General features: G+C 38.5%; 1 protein-coding gene across 2 annotated transcripts in view; it reads right to left on the bottom strand.

The window, feature by feature from the left end:
- BMPR2 (bone morphogenetic protein receptor type 2) overlaps positions 1-4,931 on the bottom strand; it is a 213,999-nt gene that overhangs the window by 28,949 nt on the left and 180,119 nt on the right. The gene's annotated exons all lie outside the window — the stretch shown is intronic.

The following is a 4,931-nucleotide window of genomic DNA, read 5'->3' as shown; positions in this document are numbered from 1 at the left end:
CAAAAAATCTTAAAATTTGTATGGAGACACAAAAGACCCTGAAGAGCCAAAGCAGTCTTGAGGGAAAAAACTGGAGCTGGAGGAATCAGACTCCTTGAATTCAGACTATACTACAGAGCTACAGTAATCAAGACAATATGGTACTGGCACAAAAACAGAAACATACATCAATGGAACAAGATACAAAGCCCAGAGATAACAACACACACCTATGGTCAACTAATCTATGACAAAGGAGGCAAGGATATACAATGGAGAAAAGACAGTCTCTTCATTAAGTGGTGCTGGGAATACTGGACAGCTACATGTAAAAGAATGAAATTAGAACACTCCCTAATACGTTAAAAAAAAAAAAAACACCTCAAAATGGATTAGAGACCTAAATGTAAGACGGACACTATAAAACTGTTAGAGGAAAATATAGGAAGAACACTCTTTGACATAAATCACAGCAAGATCTTTTTTGATCCACCTCCTAGAATAATGGAAATAAAACCAAAAATAAAGAAATGGGACCTAATGACACTTCAAAGCTTTTGCCCAGCAAAGAAAACCATAAACAAGACAAAAAGACAACCATCAGAATGGGAGAAAATATTTGCAAACAAATCAACAGACAAAGGATTAATCTCCAAAATATATAAGCAGCTAATGTAGCTCAATTTTCAAAAAACAAACAACCCAATCCAAAAATGGGCAGACAACCTAAACAGACATTTCTCCAAAGACGACAAACAGATAGCCATGAAGTACATGAAAAGCTGCTCAACATCACTATTAGAGAAATGCAAATCAAAACTATAATGAGGTATCACCTCACACCATTTAGAATGGGCATCATGAGAAAATCTACAAACAACAAATGCTGGAGAGGGTGTGGAGAAAAGGGAACCCTCTTGCACTGTTGGTGGGAATGTAAACTGATACAGCCACTATGGAGAACAGTATGGAGGTCCCTTAAAAAACTAAAAATAGGGCTTCCCTGGTGGCGCAGTGGTTGACAGTCCGCCACCGATGCAGGGGACATGGATTCGTGCCCCGATCTGGGAGGATTCCACATGCCGCGGAGCAGCTGGGCTCGTGAGACATGGCCGGTGGGCCTGTGCATCCGTAGCCTGTGCTCCGCAAAGGGAGAGGCCACAACAGTGAGAGGCCCGCGAACCGCAAAAATAAATAAATAAATAAAAATAAAAATAAAAACTAAAAACAGAATTACCATATAACCCAGCAATCCCACTACTGGGCATATACCTAGAGAAAACCATAATTCCAAAAGACACATGCACCCCAATATTCACTGCAGCACTATTTACAATAGCCAGGTCATGGAAGGAATGTAAATGCCCATCGACAGACGAATACATAAAGAAGATGTGGTACATATATACAATGGAATATTACTCCGCCATAAAAAGGAACGAAATTGGGTCATCTGTTGAGACGTGGATGGATCTAGAGACTGTCATACATAGTGAAGTAAGTCAGAAAAAGAAAAACAAATATTGTATATTAACACACATATGTGGAACCTAGAAAAATGGTACACACGAACTGGTTTGCAGGGCAGAAATAGAGACACAGATGTAGAGAACAAACATATGGACACCAAGCGGGGAATGCAGTGGGGTGGTGGCGGTGGTCGTGTGATGAATTGGATGACTGCGATTGACATGTATACACTGATGTGTATAAAATTGATGACTAATAAGAACCTGCTGTATAAAAAACTAAATAAAATTAAATTAAAACAATAGAAAAAAGAGAAGAAATTACTTGTAGAAAGTATCAAAAATTTTATCTTACACCTTCAGAGATAATTAAATTCCTATGACATTCTTAAAAGAAGGACAGATTACTATGGAAAAGCAAACAATAAGAATTTTAGAAATTATAAATATGACTGTGGCAAGTAAAGTTGTAACCAACAGATAACTTATACAGTGGTGAAAGTGAAAAATAAATGAGTGATATGAAAGGTAAAGCTGGGCAAATCTTGAACAATGTGCAACAAAAAAGCATATGAAAAATAAAGAAAAAAAGATACCTGTGATATCAGGTGGACCAATATTTTTTCTAATGGGAAGTCCAGAAGGAAGAAATGGAAGAGAGGAAATAACTGTTTAAACAATATAAGAAAATTGCTCTGAATTGAAGAAATTTCTGAATTTTCAAACTGAAAACCTTTCCAGTGCAAAGCAAAATGTGTGAAATAAACCATGCTTACAAAAATCCAGGTGAAATGTCAATTCCAACAATAAAGTAAAAGGCTTAAAAGCTTATAGAGAAAAGAAAACAAGAGGCTAAAACAAAAAGACAAAAAGCAATGAATGAGACTAGTTTGCAGTGGAAAGCTCATTAACACATCTAGATGCTAGAAGACAGTAGAATATTAGTTTTAAAACTGTGAGGAAAATGATGTTAAACTTGAAGCCATTACCCAACCAAATTATTACTCAAGTGTGAGAGCAAGAGAGAAACATTTCTGAATGTGCAAGAATTCACATTTACTAACCATGCACATACTAACACACATTACGTAAAGAATTTCATCAAAGAAAACATGACTTACAAGAAAGAGAATGACGTGAGATTTTTGTTTTTTATGCTGCTTCTCAAATGGATAAAGAAGATGTGGTGTATATACAATGGAATATTACTCAGCCATAGCAAAGAATGAAGTCCTTCCATTTGTAGCAATGTGGATGGACCTAGAGAATATTATGCTTTGTGAAATAAGTCAGAGAAAGACAAGTGGTGTACGATATCACTTCCATGTGAAATCAAAAAAATAAAACACACAAAAATAAAACAAACAAATGTATATAGCAAAACAGAAACAGAGTCACAGATATAGAAAACAAACTAGTAGTTACAGTGGGGAGAAAGGAGAGGGGAGGGGCAAGACAGGGGTATGGAATTAGGAGATATAAACTACTATAAGACAAAATAGATAAGAAACAAGATATATTGTACAGCACAGGGATTTAGCCATTACCTTGCAATAACTTTTAATGGAGTATAATCTCCAAAAATACTGAGTTGGTATGCTGTACACCTGAAACTAATATAATATTGTAAGTTAACTAGAATTAAAAAGATAAAATAAAATGTTGCTTCCTAGTAGAGGGAAAGGTGGGGACAGGGTGAGGGAAGGGGAAGGCAGAGGAGGGGAGGGAAAGGGAGAAGAGGAGGGAAGGGAAGGGAAGAATATGACCAAAAAATCAAAGAAAAACCAGTGGATGGTGACTTTTGAAACATTATTTCTCAAGTGGCAGGAGCTTACAGTAACTAACATAGGACCTTTACTTCCTCCTCTAAGAGTCCAAGCACAATACTACATTGTGAAGTGGATGTTTACACAATCATAACTGTGCAAAATTCCCATGTTTTTACTTTATTAAAACTTTTAGATCAATCTGTATACAAACCATAATAATAGATACAATATTACAAAACCAGGAGAGAATAAATGACAGATAACAATAAATAAGAATAAATATGTTATTTAAAGTTATAATGTTAACTTCTAGAAGAGAAAATTTAGAAACAAAAACAAGACCTGAGAACGTGTGTTAACAGGAATAACTTCTGAAGGGTGGTGATAGGAGTAGGTAGTCTTTTCCTTTCCCATTTCCTATTCTAGCCATTCCATTTAATTTGATTTTGTTTACCATGTATAGGCATAACTTTAATTCTTTTAAAACGTTGTTTAGAGAGATTAGTTCAACATGGAAGAGTAGAAGGACATGCTCTCACTCCCTCTTGCAACAGCACCTGAATCACAATTAACTGCTGAACAATCATCAACAGGAAGACACTGGAACTCACCAAAAAAGATACCCCACATCCAAAGACAAAGGAGAAGCCACAATGACACGGTAGTAGGAGCGCAATCACGATAAAATCAAATCACATAACTGCTGGGTGGGTGACTCACAAACTGGAGAATACTTATAACACAGAAGTCCACCCACTGGAGTGAAGGTTCTGAGCCCCACGTCAGGCTTCCCAATCTGGGGATCTGACAACGGGAGGAGGAATTCCTAGAGAATCAAATGTTGAAGGCTAGCGGAATTTGATTACAGGACCTTGACAGGACTGGGGGAAACAGAGACTCCACTATTGGTGGGCACACACAAAGTAGTGTGGGCATCGTGACCCAGGGGAAGGAGCAGTGACCCCATAGGAGACTGAAGAAGACTTACCTGCTAGTGTTGGAGGGTCTCCTGCAGAGGCAGGGAGTGGCTGTGTCTCACCGTGAGGACAAGGACACTGGCAGCAGAAGTTTTGGTAAGAACTCCTTGGCGAGAACCCCCCCCAGAGTCTGCCATTAGCCCCACCAAAGAGCCCGGGTAGGCTCCAGTGTTGGGTTGCCTCAGGCCAAACAACCAACAGGGAGGGAACCCAGCCCCACCCATCAGCAGTCAAGCAGATTAAAGTTTACTGAACTCTGCGCAACAGAGCAACACCCAGCTCTACCCACCACCAGTCCCTCCCATCAGGAAACTTACACAAGCCTGTTAGACAGCCTAATCCACCAGAGAGCAGACAGCAGAAGCAACAAGAATTACAATCCTGCAGCCTGTGGAACAAGAACCACTTTCACAGAAAGACAGACAGAATGAAACAGCAGAGGGCTATATACCAGATGAAGGAACAAGATAAAACCCCAGAAAAAAAAACTAAATGAAGTGGAGATGGGCAACCTTCCAGAAAAAGAATTTAGAATAATGATAGTGAACATGATCCAGGACCTCGGAAAAAGAATGGAGGAAAAGATCAAGAAGATGCAAGAAATGCTTAACAAAGACCTAGAAGAATTAAAGAGCAAACAAACAGAGAGGAAGAATAGAATAACTAAAATGAAAAATACACTAGAAGGAATCAAGAGCAGAATAACTGAGGCAGAAGAACGGATAAGTGACCTGGAA

This window comes from Physeter macrocephalus, chromosome 2, assembly GCF_002837175.3.
Source record: "Physeter macrocephalus isolate SW-GA chromosome 2, ASM283717v5, whole genome shotgun sequence".
Classification (NCBI taxonomy): Eukaryota; Metazoa; Chordata; class Mammalia; order Artiodactyla; family Physeteridae; genus Physeter; species Physeter macrocephalus.
This window is presented reverse-complemented; position numbering and strand designations above follow the sequence as displayed.